General features: G+C 41.9%; 1 long non-coding RNA gene across 1 annotated transcript in view; it reads right to left on the bottom strand.

Moving 5' to 3' along the window:
• LOC123463578 overlaps nt 1-15,156 on the bottom strand; it is an 80,569-nt gene extending 65,413 nt beyond the window's left edge. Inside the window, exons 1-2 of the long non-coding RNA XR_006638992.1 lie at nt 15,116-15,156; nt 13,801-13,965 (exon numbers count right to left, since the gene is read on the bottom strand). This is a non-coding gene — a long non-coding RNA (uncharacterized LOC123463578). The remainder of the gene's footprint in view (nt 1-13,800; nt 13,966-15,115) is intronic.
• Nucleotides 15,157-16,922: the final 1,766 nt, after the last annotated feature.

A 16,922-nucleotide genomic window follows, 5' to 3' on the forward strand; every position in this document is an offset into this window, starting at 1 on the left:
AATATAAAATAATTTTGTCGATAGGCTATAGGACTAAGCAGAACTACTTTTGTAGGACACTGGAGAGACTAGGAATTCCTCCAGCCATCCCTAGGAATAAGGAGAGCCATACTCTGAGCAACACTCCCCATTCATTAGACCCTCAGTATCACTTACACACACATTCTACACTGTCTGACTGAGCACCTCAAACATTCTATTAACAGAAGTGACTTTTTACACTGTAAGTTAACTAAAGACTCTATGGCCAAACATTCATTCTCTCTCCTTGAACACTGCAAAATAAACATCAGGTTCATTCCATTTCACACACAGAATGTACCACTCTTCAACAGGATAGTCTAAGACATTGATCCTCTAGCAACTGTGATTTTTCTCCTGGACACACGTCAATGTCTGGAGATATTATCAAGACTGAAAGGGGTGGAGAAGGGCTGCTGGTTCTCAAGGGAGAAAGCAAGAAAATCACCAAACATTCATCTTCACAGACAGCAGCACCATCAGCTAACAGTTAGAAAGCTCAGGCTGCACACTGCTGAGTGTGAAAAACTCCATTTAGAATAAGTTGGGAAATGCTTGGCAAACCAAAGTAAAGTGAAACTAAGGCATGATGTCTGGGTGCAACCAACCCTGCCTGAGTTGGCAGAGGAGGATCTGGGTGAGATGATAAGGGTATCTACATCACATGGTCCTTGTACTTGTCATAGCTCTCCAGAGGAACCAAACCAATAGCATATATATGAATTTATGCAAGGGATATGGCTCAGTGAATAAAGCGCTTGCTGTGCAAGCAAGAGGAACTGAGTTCAGATGCAGCATATAAAATTCAGAGTGTAATGGCAAGTATTTATGGTAATAGCACTGTGGAGAGGGAGATGATCTATCCCTGAAGCTGGCTAACTAGTCTAGCCAATCTAGTGAGGTTTCTAGGTTCCTAGGTTCAGTAAGAAACCCAATCTTAAAAAAGCAGGCGGCTGGGGAGATGGTTCAGTGGTTAAAACATTTGCCTGAAAAGCCTAACGGCCCAGGTTTGATTCCCCAGTAACCATGAAAAACCACATGCACAAAGTGTTACATGTATCTGGAGTTCATTTGCAGCAATTAGAAGCTCTGACATGCCCATATTCTCATTCTCTCTCTCCCTCCCTTCTTCTCCTTCCTTCCCCCTCTCTCAATCTCTCTCTTCTTGGGAATAATAATATGTATTAATTAAGGTGAAAACACAATAGAGGGAGGTACTCAATGTCAATCTCTGACTTTCACATGCACAAATATACACACTCACATCCACACATATGCTCCTACACAAATGTGAACACAATACACACACATACAACACACACACACAGACATACACACTCCACACCAAGATAGGTGTTACTATGGAAATAGGATCATGCAATTATGGAGGTAAATAATCTCCAAATCTCATCTATATCTGGCATCCTGGGAAAGTAGGTTGTTGTGGTCTGAGAATGGGAATTGTGAGAAGTGTGTGCTAACATACATACCATTGTATATTAGCTCTCATGTTTGAGGACAGTAAAGGATAGAGACAGACTGACACACAGACATACTTTGCCTTACTCAGGTTTTATCACCTTAACAAGTATCAGAGGGGAAAAAAAAAAAAAAAAACTTTAGGGAGGAGAGATTTGTTTCAGCTCAATTTCTGAGAATTTAGTCCACAGTGAGCTGCCTCCCTTTCTTTGGGTCTGAGGCAAAGCTCAACATCATGAGGATAGGAGTGCGTGAGGGGGAGGCTGCTCACTTCCAGACAGCCAGGAAACAGAGACAAGATAGGAAGGAGAACAGGGAAAAGACCCATCCTTCAAAAGCATATATACAGTGTCTCATTCTTCCTCCAGCCAGGACCAATCTTCCACACTATCTACCATCTCCCAAAATAGCACTATCACCTGGGAAGTAAACCTTCAACACAAAAATTAAACTAAGAGGGGCATTTCATAGACAAACCATAACACTCTTCCATCCAACTTTTTGTTCTGCCTGTGCATTCAATGAACTGTATACTGTATGCTTACATTAGTAGGGAATAACATTATTCAATTTACTTATTCAAATCTTAATCTCTACCAGAAACATACCCCCACCTACAAAATTAATGTGTTACCAGTCATATGGACAACCTTTAACCTAGTCAAGTTGACATATAAAATTATAACTCATATCCAGTTTTCTATACTTTGAAGTTCATCACTGTGAAGGGCACTATCAGCTCTAGCCATTATCTTGTGTAAGGCAAAGGATTCCCAAGATTCACTTAAAATACAATGTAATCTCAATATAACAGTATTTTACTATAAGGAAAATCCTTAGATATCATCTTGGGTACCCATTCCACACAGAAATGGAAAAGTGATCTTGATGCACTTAAGAAATATTCATTGAGAGCTATAATGTTTCAAGCACTATTCAAAACAAGTTTGAAAATATAATTCAGTATAATCTAGGGAAGGTTTAGCTCTGATGTTTGAGGTAAATCTCTCTTTAAATTTTGTGTTTCAGAATGGAGTTTGTTCTGGTAAATTATGGGGTTGTACTGATGAGTCTTATAAGGTGGAAAACACACCACTTGTGGTTGGATAAAGGACTGTTTTATTTTCCAATCCAATGGTTCTAGAGAAAATGCAACAGGAACTAGTGTTCTTGACTAATTTGGGGGAGTATATGCTCATAAGGCCTTCCAGAGAAAAATTACTTTATATCACTCTCAATGAAAGTAGAGTAGCTGACAGACTATATTGGGTTAGTTCTGTATTACTTGCCCCAAGTACACTGTCTTATGCCAAGACATGTACACACATGGTACACCTATCTTGGTTCTCTCCCAGAAGAAGGATAATCTTTCATCGGCCTCCTTCCTTCTCAGCCTGGACATGGCCTCAGATTCTCTCTGTGTGTGGCACTTCAGGCAGCCACTATAATTAGACAAGAGTTGGCATTTCAAATAAAATTGACTTGGATTTGCTTGGCGAAGATATTTACTATGAAAAGGACTTACTAGCAAATAAGTCTGTACCTTTAAAGAGTAAGTCCATTGTTGCGGTCGGATTCGCATTGCTGGTAGAAATCACCCAACCAAGAGCAGCTTCTGGGAAGAAGAGATTTATTTTGGCTTACAGGCTCGAGGGGAAGCTCCACGATGGCAGGGGAAAATGATGGCATAAGCAGAGGGACATCATCCCCTAGCCAACATAAGGTGTACCACAGCAACAGGAGGGTGTGCCAAACACTGGCATGAGGAAGCTGGCTATAAAACCCATAAGCCTGCCCCCCAACAATACATTCCCTCCAGGAGGCGTTAATTCCCAAATCTCCATCAGCTGGGAACCTAGCATTCAGAACACCTAAGTTTATGGGGGACACCTGAATCAAACCACCACATTCCGCCCCTGGGCCCCATAAACTGATATCCATACATAATGTAAAATACAATGCATTCAGTCTGACTTTAAAAGTCCCCATAGTTTTTACCAATCCCAATGATGTTCATACATCCCATAGTCCAAGATCTTTTAACTGAGCCATAATACCAAAATATAACCTCAAAAAACCCATAATGGCACAGAATAAATATTCACACTGAAAAAGATGGCACTGGGCATAGCAAAGAAACATTCAACCAATACAAGATTTAAAACAACCAGGGCAAACATCAAACTCTGTAGCTTCAAGTCCAATAATTCTAACCAGCAACAAGTCTCTGGCATTCCAATTCCACCCCTCCAGCTAAGCTACTCACAGTCCTGGGAAACTTCATTGAGGCTGGCAGCTCCTCAGCAGCCATCTCTTGGTCCTGGCATCTCCACTTGGTCTCCACTGTAATCCACGGTTCATCCTCATGGCCCTATGGGGTCTGTATGCAGGCAACCAGCAAACCCGCTTCACACTGCCCATGGCCATTTCCAAAACACAAGACGGTGTTGCAAACTCAACAACCCTCTTTCCAGCATTTCTTATACTCCACGATACCAAGTACGGTGCCAATTTTTTAATCCAGGGGGGAATACAGTAGATTTTGAAGAACAGGACACTCCTTGAGCACTCAGGCCCCTTCAAAAGAGTCTACATTCTTACTGTTGCCAAGTGCAGGTCAGCTAGCCCTGTCTCAAAGGTTGTAATCTCTCAGTTGCAGCTGAATGGGCAACAGTTCACCCAAAAGTTTTTCTTTCTGTGCCATATCCCTCTGCTCACACTAGTTCATTTATATGCAAAGCAACCCTGCACAATTTCTCAGGATCTGGGCATAAGAGCAAGCTTCTCACACAAACTGCTAGTCCAGTCCAGGCAAAGCTCTTTTTCACCCTCATAAACCAAACCTCACAGTCCATAGTTCTTACTGCCTTCAGATCTTTCAGCTCTGACCAGAATAGTCCATCAAGCTGTACTTACAGCACTGCAAGGCATCTCTTAGGCCAGGGTTTCAACTCCTTCCACATTCCTCTTGAAAATCAGCTACAAAAGGCTGATGTCACATAGTCAGGTGTCTAGCAGCAATCCCACTCCTCAGTACCACTTTACGGTTGCAGTCCGGTCGCATTGCTGGTAGAAATCACCCAACCAAGAGCAGCTTCTGGGAAAAAGAGATTTATTTTGGCTTACAGGCTTGAGGGGAAGCTCCATGGTGGCAGGGGAAAACGATGGCATGAGCAGAGGGTGGACATCACCCCCTGGCCAATGTAAGGTGGACCACAGCAACAGGAGGGTGTGCCAAACACTGACATGGGGAAATTGGCTATAAAGCCCATAAGCCTGACCCCAACAATATACTCCCTCCAGGAGGCATTAATTCCCAAACATCCATCAGCTGGGGATCTAGTATTCAGAACACCCACGTTTATGGGGGACACCTGAATCAAACCACCACATCCATGATACCTGATCATCTTATTTGATAGGACAGACCCAGTAGTGATGAAAATGTGATGAGTGGGGCTAAGGCAAACAGTTTGGAGAAATTGTCCAAGGTGACAGGTGATTATGTTTTCATGATAAAACGTGTATCTCAAGGGGTCAGATGGTAAAATACTTGCGTCACATGCATGATGTCCTGAGTTTGATTACTAGCACTGTATAAACCAAGGATACATATGTATTTTCAGAACTCAGTGGTTAGAATCAAGATCAGAAACTCAAGATAATTTTCATCTATGTAATTAATTTCAGACCACTTTAAGACTCACTCCCCTGCCTGCCCCCCCCCTTGTGTGCATGTGTGTGTATGTGTATGTATATGTATGTATGTATCCACCCAATCTGGTTCTTGTTCCTGAATCCAAAATTCATTATTTAACTGCCTCCTTGACATCACTGCTTTCATGTTCAAATGACCAGTCTCAAAATTAAACTACCCTGGGGCTACACTTCCTACTGAGGTGGACTAGACTTAATCAACAGCAGCAGCAGCAGCAGCCAGCCTTTCACAATAGTAACCTAGTTTCCAGTCATTTGACATTGGTAGTGAGTACACTGATTCCCAGAGAACAAGGGACTAAATAAGAAGAACCCTGTGACGAGCCCAGTTTATTGCTTGGAAAAGGCTCATAGGCCACTGGACAAAGAGAAAGAATGCAAGCAGGGCCCAGGTGTCACTTTGAGGTAAGAGTTTGTGAAACAGAATACCAGATAGGAGGGGCAAACAAAGAATTCAAAACTTACAAAGGAAGTCTCACAAGTTTTGACCTGAGTAGTGGTGTGTGCACAGGTGACAGCACAGAAACCAGGGCAGACAAAGCCCTTTCATCAACAGCAGGAAGAAAAGTGGTAACAGCTGCCAAGCATAGTAGTCATGATAGCACGCCTACATCATGCAAGGTGCAGGCGGGGGTAAAATGTGTCATGAATACAAGGCCACTCTGTTCTACAGGAAGGAAGAAGAGGAGGGAGGGAGGGAAGAAGAGACGGAGGGTGGTAAAACTTTCTAACAGCTAACACAGAGTTGGGAATACTCAATGAATCCCCAGGTCAAAGATAAAAGACCTTGTAATAGATGGAACAGTCAGACACACTGCAATTCACATAGGCATCTCATCTTCGTATTACAAGCAACTTAGATCTAGACTATAGTATGACCTGGGTCCGTCTAACCAAACGAGGCATGTCTTAAAAGTATCAAACCAATCCTAATAATTTAAATGGATTCCAAAATAATGTTCAAGAGTATGTAAATAAATACATCATCAGGTATATTAAGTCTGTTCTGTGTCTTCAAATAAAAGAATAACAAAGATAAAAGAGTGGGACATATGAACCTAGCCAGGAGGAAAGCAGGACATGTCACCTTAACCATGTGTGGGACCCAAACCAGGAAGAAAGTTAGTCAGCTGCACCAAAAACAGGATTTATAGAAATAATGAGGTTAACAAGAAGAGACTTTGAAATACTGTTTAAATATAATTAGGGAAATAAAACAAAATGGTAACATTATAACAAGTGAACAACGTATGAAGCAGCAAAGGAAATGTGTAGAGAACAGAGTATATTATCTGGAATGAAAAGCAGAAAAATAAAGTGTGATTGTGGCACTGTGAATGTGAAGCGTCCCCCACAGACTCACATGCCACTGGCCAAGCCTCATGCTCAATCCCCAGCTGGTGGAGCCTTTGGGAGGTGGAGTCTTGCTGGAGGAAGTGTGTCACTGGAAGTTTGTTAGCCCGGTATTTAGACTACTTCCTTCCCTTTCTGTCTTGCTCATGTCATATTTTACTGACATGAAGTAGTCTCTGGAGCCTGTAAGATGAAATAACCCTTTCCTCCCATAAGCTCCTTTCTTGTTATGTGTTTTGTACCAGCAACAAGAAAGTAACTGCAACAATAATTAAACCCAGTGAATTTAAATACAATAAAATGAACTTTAGGCAATGGAAAAATATTTTAAATAAAGCACAGAGAGAAACAGACTTTTAAGAAACAATCAAAAGCTAGGTTGGTGGCACATGCCTTCAATTTCAGGATGTGAGGCAGGAGAAATCACAACCCTGAAGTCAGCCAAGGCTACACAGAGAATTTCAATGCCAGTTTCAGAAATACAGTGGGTCCTCTTCTCTTCTCCCTTGTCTCTCTCTCATATATTTAAACACAGACATACACGCATGTATATATGCGTACATATATGTATGTGTATATATATGACTTGCACAACAATATCAAGTAATCTAACAGCTCATAATATCATAGAGATTCAGAGAAGGGAAGTGATAATAAAAGAAAAATGACCAAAAATATTGTAAATTTGATGAAAAAAATGAATTCATATATTCTAGAACTTTTAAGAACTCAAAAAAGAAGAAACATAAAGAATAAAGAAGACAGTACCAAAGTTCTTTATAATCAAATTTCTGAAAATATGTGATCAAAGGAATAGTTTAAGAACATCTATTTGAATGTACATATTTATTAGATTCAGAACAAATATCAGTACAACAATAGAATTCTTGTCAAAAGCTATAAAAAGCAGCTTGGGGAGATAACCTCAGTGAGTGTTTGCTTCAAGTATGAGGTCCTTAGCAGTTCTGAAGCCTCCTGAGTTTGATTGCCCAGAACCCTTGTAAACAGCTGGCTGTGGTCACATACAATACCAATCCTGCAGGGAGCAGAGACTAGAGTTATGCTGGGGCTCGTAAAAACTGCAGCTGTGCACGAGATTGTCTCAAGGAAATATACTGATAAGCAATAGAGGAACAGTACCCAATATTCACCATGATCCTATGAAGGCACCTGTATATACGCCTGCATATGCTCACTGCATGCCTGCATGCCTGTGGGTACACACGCACCACATATACTGCACATGCAAAAAAATGTTAAAAGCAAAAAGATGAGACAAGTGAATGTACTGGTTGGATTTGGGAGTGGAGGTGGCCAAGGATGACTAGCCTGGGGTTCCATATGCAGGGAAGCTTTATCATTCAGAAATGAAATAAGAGCTAGGAAATGGTTCAGAAGGGAAGAGCACTTTCTGCACAAGCACGAGGAGCTGATCTCGGTCTCCAGCACCCACATAAAAAAGCCAGATGTGGCCACACATGCCTGTAAGCTCGACACTGAGGAGACAGGATGATCAAGCAACATAACCAAAAAATGGCACAAGGTCCAGGTTCAGCGAGAAACCATGTCTCAGGGATAGAAGATGGATACACAGTAGGAGAAGACAGATGACATCCTCCTCTGGCCTTCACACGGGTACCCACAGTGTGTGTGCAGATCACTCCACACATACACATACACCAAAACTGAAAGTAAAATAATGATTGTTATACCAAAAGAAAAGCTAAGAGGACTGATCAGCAGCAGATATGCACAAGGAGAATTGATAAAGGAAATTATATGAGGACAATTACATAACATAGTAATTAGGATCTACTCAAGAAAACTGAGTCTGCCCACATGTGCTGTTAGTCATATTCTCCAAACTACAATCCTGATCTCTTCCTCACACTCTGCTGCCTGCTCAACCTCTTCCTGCCATGTTTAAAGTGATTGTATTACATGGGAACAATGTTACCCACACTCAGGCTGAGCCCTTGGAGACCAGGATCAATTTGCATGTCTGTTGCATGTCCTGTGTCACCCCATCAGTGGAGGCTGACAGTCTCCACTGTGAGTGTGCCCAGCACCTTTATACATGGTGAGCCCTTCCTCGGAGCTCTCTCCCATCATGCTGCTTATGACTGCAAGTCTCATGGTTGGCCTCTCTGCTTCAACCTGGGCCCCACCAGGCCTCCTGTTTTCCATCATTTTGGTCCTCATATTTCTCCCTGCCTCTTATTCAGCTCAAGGTTCTTAGGCTGATCTTTGGGTTCTGCTGGTTCCCAGGTCCCTTGTAGGCCCCCATCATCTTCACATATATTCTGTCTAAGCCATTTCCCTCAGACAGCACCATGGCTTATTCCCTCACTTCCTGAAACCATTTTCTCAATTTCATGGTTTCTGAGAGCCCCCTGCCCCAGAACCACCTACTTAAAGGTGGTTATAAGCTTCTATACACACATCCAGCCCTCAGTTTATCATTTCCATCACTCATGCATTGTATACCATGAGTATAGTCATGTCTCTCATTGACACATGATTCCTCTAAGGATAAGTATCTTTTCTTTCTGTCTGACTACTGAAACTCCAACTTCTAGAGCATGGCTAACATACTGTGGACCCTCAGTATTTGATGGCAGTATGAATGCAAGGAGCAGACCTGCTAAAACTTACACCTGTAATGTATGATCTCAGCCACCAGAGTGCAGCACAAGAGCACTGAATCCCTACAAAGTTTCTACTTAATAGTAAGTTTTTTAAAAATAAAGGGCTGGAGAGATGGCTCAGCAGTTAAGGCATTTTCCTGCAAAACCAAAGGATCCTGGTTTGACTCACCGGGACCCACGTAAGCCAGAATGCACAAGGGAGTGCATGCATCTGGAGTTCATTTGCAGTGGCTAGAGGCCCTGGCACACCCAATCTCTTTCTCTCTCTCTCTCTCTCTCTCTGTCTCTCTCTCTCTCTCTCTCTCGCTTGCTCTTGAATAAATGAATAAAATTTATTTTAAAATAAAATTGAAATAACCAAGCCATTACAACACAGTCATAACAGGGAAGGGTGCACAAGGTTCATGTAGAAACAACTTGGAGCTGCTGTATAAAACAGAGATTTCCAGAAAACAATACTTCAGTTTATTCCCTTTGGGTAGGAGGAATTTGGTATAACCCAGTCCCAAAATATTTTTCATTCACCATTTTATCTCTAGTACTTCCTGCCTAAGTCAACCATCATCAAGAAAGCAAGAGATTTAAACTAAGAACAGCAATAATAATATTAAAAAAAAAAGAGCAGTGTTTCCAAAATGGGCCAGAGGAGGGCAGTGAAGAGTCAGCTGTGGCTGGCAAGTCACTTCCTACACGAGAGAGCTACAACCTGGCTCATTTTTATATATCACTACCATTAATGAAATTCACTTACCATTTTGTTGGTTTGAAGGAATAAAAGTGTCACCAAAGGATTTATGAAGATTAGTTTTCATGCTTTGCTAACATAGCACCTCAGAATAAAATTTGTCAAATTGTGTATTACTACTCAATAGAAAAATTTCTTGCAAGCAAAAAAAATATGTGATCAGATATTTAAATAAATCTAATTAAGGTAATTCTTTTGGGTATTCTAAATTCTTTATTCTCTGCTTTACAATAATTTCATTCCTAGTCCTGGCATTTGCCTTGTTTAAGAATGTCATCTCCAAATTGGTGTCTCAAAGAATTTTCTCAATGGAAAATAAAAATGCAGAGAGAACATGAGCAAACCACAGGTTGAACTTCCCAGAGCTGGTCATTTAGTTGAAATAAAATCAATCCTGCAAGTTCTCTTCCTTTGGCTTAAGGCCATTGCTGAACATGTGGGACCACTAAGGAACTGGGAAAGGAGTACTCAGGACACACATCAGAAGAACACTAAGACACCACTCAACTCTGATTTTCTGAATGAATACCAGGTAGGCTTCCTTGAAAAAACCAAACCACCCTAATCAGATCCCATGTTCTCACACAGGGCACAGGGCAGCTGACCTGATTGGAAATCCTTGAGGCCACACGTGTTCTATGGTTTGAAGTTTCTAGGGCTTGGGAAGATTTGTGTACACAGTATGAGATATTTTGCTGAGAGGACACAAGTCTAAGCATAAAATAAATTTATGTTTCATAAATTGTACAAAAAGCCTGAAGAGGGCTGGAGAGATGGCTTAGCGGTTAAGCGCTTGCCTGTGAAGCCTAAGGACCCCGGTTCGAGGCTCGGTTCCCCAGGTCCCACGTTAGCCAGATGCACAAGGGGGCGCACGCGTCTGGAGTTCGTTTGCAGAGGCTGGAAGCCCTGGCGCGCCCATTCTCTCTCTCTCCCTCTATCTGTCTTTCTCTCTATGTCTGTTGCTCTCAAATAAATAAAAAATGAACAAAAAGAAATTAAAAAAAAAAAGCCTGAAGAAAGGCAATTTTTATACAGTACTTTTTGAGTTAGTTTGTTGGGGTTTGTTTTTCATTTCAGCTTTTGGGGTTTAGCTATTGTTTTGAAACTAGGTCATGCTGTGTTGTCTTGCTGGAGTGGAACCCACTGGAATCAAATTCACAATCCCCCTGCCTGTGATTGCAGGTGTGTGCCCCAATACCTTGCCAAATTTATATGATGTTTAATATGTGTCTGTATTTTGATGTGACCCAACATATACATGACTTACATGCCCATTCAGGCAGGCAAGATCACAGAGGACAAAGGAAGAAGTTAGCATGGACAAGTCTTTGTGGTCAATTAGGATGGGTTTCTGTCGTCAGACTCAGGTAGGCAAAGGAGAGACTGAGTCTGTCTGTGGATTCAAGGGGTGATCCGAAGCCTCCCCACTTAGGTAATGTGCTAGATTGCAGAGACAGCAGGAGGTGCTGCAGCCCTTGTGAATGAGATGGGATCAGACACTGAATTCCAGCTGTCAGAACCAGCAGGCGGATGTCTTCTGGTTTTCATTGGGCTCCTACCCTTAGCTAACTGCCCCAGAGAAGCGAGGTACCCCCTGTCACCTTCCAAGTGTCCTGGAAGTCAACGGAGCAAATATTAGAAGCACTCCTGCTGTGCTGGAATGATGGAGGAGCTCCCTCCTTCACGTTACCTACACACATAGTCTAATCTTTCCATAATGAGAATTTTACCTCACTTATCTAATCAGTGCTTTGAAAATACAGCAATAAAGATGTCTGTGCCAGACATTAATGATAAAGCTAAACTGTCCTTTGCCAAGGGAAGATGAACGGTATCAAGTTACACTGGGAAGGAGCTGTGTGATGAGTGGCAGACTTGCAGTTCGTGACTTGTCCCTCTGCTTCTAACTGGAATCACTTTTTCAGAACAAATCATCTCTCTTCCCACAAGTAAAAGTTCAATTTTTATAATTTTATTTATTTGAGAGACAGAAAAGAGAGGTAGGCAGAGGAGACAGAGAAAGAATGGACACAGCACAGCCTCCTACCATCGCAAAGGAACTCCAGACTTATGTTACACTTTAGGCATCTGGTTTTATGTGGGTATTCGAGAATGGTACCTGGACCTGGAACAAGCACATTTCTGCTGCGTGATTTCTCTATCCCACAATTTGTTACTTTTTTTTTTTTTTTTTTTTTTTTTTTTTTTTTTTTGGTTTTTCGAGGTAGGGTCTCACTCTAGCCCAGGCTGACCTGGAATTCACTATGGAGTCTCAGGGTGGCCTCGAACTCACAGCAATCCTCCTACCTCTGCCTCCCAAGTGCTGGGATTAAAGGCGTGTGCCACCACGCCCAGCAATTTGTTACTTTTTAACCACATTTGTAGTCCCTTAGTTTATGGAGCAAATGTCATAAGGAAGAGTACCATAGTTAGACACCTGCGGTCACAGAGAGGGAATGAGTTTTATAAATGCCTCATCCGTTATGGAAAAATTAGTGGATCTCTACAGAATGCAGCTTTAAGTTATTTTCTAACATTTCATTTATTTACAAGCAGAGATACACAGAGAGAGAGAGAGAGGGAAAAAAAAGGCACATTGGTACGTGGGTACTGGGGAATAAAACCCAAGTTGATAGGTTATGCAGGTAAGAGCCTTAAGTGCTGAGCCATCTCTCCAGCCAAAGGCTTCCTATTTTCCAAGAATGCTATGGATCCCAGCTCAGTTCTTTAGCACATTACCCACTCAGCTATCTGCCCAGCCCCAGCTGGCTGAAAAGCTTCGTGAAGCACACACTCTTCTGTAAGCAATGTCACAGAAAGCTGAAGAGAGAATGCTCTGAATATTAAGAAAGCAGGAAGAAACATTCTACTATTCTTGATGAAATCCTCCCCTATTCTCCATTCTGCTCCCCTCCCAACCCTCACTGGGAAACAGAAGTGTTATTTTCTATATATACTCCATTAGTATATATGGACATTTCCAAGAGAAATTCTTAACATAACTAAAGGTGAGAACTCAGTGAAAATCCAGTCTCAAATCAGACAAAATTGATAACCTGGAAGCTATAATTTACTCCTTGGGTTGGGGGGGGGGGTTAACTCTTCCTTTACGTCCCTCCCATATGAAAGTGAAAAAAATATTTAGTGATTGTCAATGAAAGGCAGACCTCTTTTGCCCTTTTCCCAGGCTTTCTTTCTGTCCTTGAAAAAAAGAAAAGAACAAAGGTTGCAAAGAGAAGCATTAGGCTTGGAAGGATCGCCAGCATGTGATGCTGATGTAATGGATCTGGGCAACCTTACTGGCTGCCTTAGAACTGTTCAGATTCTCCGATGAACAAATAAATTACATCTGAGCACAAGCAGTCTCCACATAGGCCACCCAAGGCAGCATTCAAAAAGCATACAAAGCTTCCCTAAGGAAGGAAAGAAAAGTGGCCCCAGGCTGAGAAAGAAAGCTTTCAAGTTCCTTAGCAATCAGGGAATGGCATAGACTAGGCAGGGAGAAGGGGCGTGGCTGATGGAGTTCGGTCTCAACATCAGTCTTGGAAGAAGATTACTATGTGGAAAGTATCATTGAAGAACAAAGAGATAAGAAGAGAACAGAGGAATCAGAAGGGAACCAGCATCCTTAGCAATGCCAGTACTGATGCTGCCTCCTCTACTCTAGGATTCAGTGGAGCTCAGCTAGTCTCTAAGCAGGAATTTCATAAACTGCATGTACTTTGTATGTCATGCTTTTAATATAAGCATCAGAAAGAGTTCTTCCTTCCATTCCGTTTTCCTGAGGCAGTTTAGGTGTAACAGAGCCCCCAAAAGTAAAATTGAAAATGTCCTTACCTCTGTAGAAGGAGAAATGTCCTCAGAGCTGTGAAGGGAATCAGAATCTGGCTCTATCTTTTGTCTTTTCCCTGAGGGCATTGTCCCAGCCTCCACTGTGCTGAAGGCCAGAAATTTACAGGCTGTGGAGGGTTGGGGGAGGGGATCTGCTTTCCTCTTTCTTTCCTAGAAGAGGAAATGAAGGATTATGTTTTTCCCTAGGATTATGCCTTTCCCTAGGAAAGTAAATGGTATCACTCCCTTTCCTGGTGGCTCCTGGGCACCTGATGTGAGGCTGAACACACACACGGAGAATTGAAATGCCAGGCTCTGTCATGCTCTATAGCACCCCAGTCAACCCTACCTTCTTCTTAAAATATTTCAACAATACCAATTCACCTTTTTAGTAGATTCAAGGAGATATTTTATAAAAGTAAAAAGAGACAAGTTTGGTTAAGTCCCTTAAATGGGGACTTGCTTACTTCCAACTTGATAGCTTACAAATGTTAATTTCCTCCTGAGTATGCAAGAGCCTACTAACATTTCAGTGGGAGATATGTAGGAATTTAGAATTATACTTAAAATCAATAAACTTTTATCCATTCATCAGTTACTGAATTTATAAAATAAATTTATAGATAAATAGTACTTACTTTTCATAAGGTTGCACTTATAGATTAGAACACTGAGGTGTAATAGCTAAAATTACAGATATGTCTCAGGATGTAGCTCAATGGTAAAGCACTTGCCTGGTATGTGCAAGGCCCTGGGTTAGGTAGCCAGCACCAGGGGAAAACAGCAGCACCAAAAAAAGCAAAGACCTTAAAATAGGACTTAAACCCTGAACCCCTGCCATCTGTGTAAAGAAATTAGGGTCTTCACTCTCTTGCTAATGAATTATCTGGGAGAAGGTAGGTTTCATACTTCTATCAACTCCATTTAAAAAATTCTGACACCCTTATGCTTTGTTTTACAACTAAATTAAATGTCAGTATGTAAAATTACAAAAGGAAATATGAACATTAAGAAGCTCAAACAGGACTGGAGAGATGGCTTAGCAGTTAAAGCACTGGCCTGAGAAGCCAAAGGACCTAGGTTCGGTTCCTCAGGAGCCACGTAAGCCAGGTGCACAAAGTGGTGCATGTGTCAGGAGCTGGTTTACAGTAGCTGAAGGCCTTGGCATACCCATTCTCTTCCCCCTTCCATTGCAAATAAATAAGATAAAATATTTTTAAGTGAGTAATTCCAAGAAATATGCAGTAAGATAACATTGTCTCAAGTCACGTGGCTGAGTATTTTAAAATGCTAACCTTCTGCCGGACATGGTGGCACATACCTTTAATCCCAGCACTCTGGAGGGAGAGGTAGAAGTGTAGGAAAAAACCCCCGCAGGGGGCCCCCACACTCTGCCCGGATAAGGCGACACCCCAAATCACTCACGAGAAGCGGTCTTGATGCAAACTGCAAGAGGATTTTATTCCAAGCGCGCTGGGGCCCACAGTCGTACACCTCACAGGGGTAGAGGACTGCAGAGCCCCGAATGCAGGAACAGGACAGTTTTTATAGGGTTTCTAACAAAGCCTGTGCATTAGACCAATCATTTTCTAATATTAGGAGCCCCGCAGGGTGTTAGCCAGTCAGTTTGTGCCACCCCATAGTTTCTAAGCCAATTAGTTTATGACCTTTGTGGTCAGCATTTGCGCAGGTCCTTGGGTGGGAATAGCAGAGTGTGGTACCAGTCTCCTATGACCTTGGAGGTCAGCCTTTGTGCAATTCCTTAGGTGGGGGTAGCAGAGTATGGTATCAGCCTCCTGTGACCTTGGTGGTCTGAGGCAGGCTGTTATAGCTTATGGTGTGAGCTACTAAGGCTAACAGTGTGGGCTATTAAGGCTTATAGTGTAAGGCTTATAGTGTAGGCTATTTACAGAAACCAAATAAGTGGTTCACTTCATTACTCATTTCCCATCCTCGAGGGCTATCTCATGCCCTTTTACCTAGTTTTATATTAGGAGTGGGCTCTGATATAATGAGAAGAGGGATTCTTTACTTGCTTCCAACAGAGAGTAAAGCCTGGAGTTTGAGGTATGCAGGGAGCCCGCTTAAGCTCCCCTTGGAGCGTGATAGTATTTCTGAGCTTCTGAATTCTTGGGCCTTTCAGAAGGATATCCGTGAGTTCTAAACCACCTTGAAACTACATAGTAATTGCAGGTTAGCATGGGCTAGAGTGAGACCCTATCTCAAAAATCAAACAAACAAACAAAAATCACCTTCCTTGTTTGGTAATGTATACACTCTCATACTTGGCTGATAAGGATATAACAAGGACATAGAATTTTACAGATTGAGTTGATATCAACAACATTAAATGTTTCATATCTTTTAAGCAATTAATTTTCATTTCATTTTGCCTACTGTTTCAATAATTTCTCATATTTTAAAATGACATTCACTCTCTGACTCTCAAGACACTGAGAAAATTCGTCCCCAGAGCCGGATGTGGCAGCACATGCCTTTAATCCCAGCGCTCAGAAGGCAGAGGTAGGAGTATCACCATGTGTTTGAGGACACCCTGAGACTACAGAGTGAATTCCAGGTCAGCCTGAGCTAGACTGAGACCCAACCTCGACAAATTAAAAAAGAAAAAATAAAAAATTGTCCCCAGCTGGATGCCTAGTGGGTTGGACTCTTCTTTGAGATCTGCCTTCTTACCAAGACCTTGTGTCTCTTCCCTTCTCCAGGTTCCCAGTGACTCAGATTGGCATCTTGCTCCTCAAAAGAACTTTCTGCAAAATCTCTTTCCAATCTCTAATGCTTCAGCTGCCTTCCCATTGGCTCTGGTTTGAAGATTTTTTTCTTTCTTTCTATAAATCATGTATTGAGGGATAGGTCTATAAGAGAAATTCATGTTCTCCTGAGACCGGGCTAATTATTACTTACAGCAGTGAATTCTCACTCTTACAGTACTAGGTATCCTCACTACAGAGGCATTGTGGTAACACTCTTCTTCTCACTTCTTCCTCTACCACCTTCATCAAGAAGGTCTTGACTCAAACCTAGCCAACAACACAGCTACACAGAAAGGTCAAGCTTTCTCTGAATGGTCAGGCTTTCTGAGTCCCTTTCAGTCTCTTACCTTGAGGTCA

Source organism: Jaculus jaculus, chromosome 9, assembly GCF_020740685.1.
Source record: "Jaculus jaculus isolate mJacJac1 chromosome 9, mJacJac1.mat.Y.cur, whole genome shotgun sequence".
Classification (NCBI taxonomy): Eukaryota; Metazoa; Chordata; class Mammalia; order Rodentia; family Dipodidae; genus Jaculus; species Jaculus jaculus.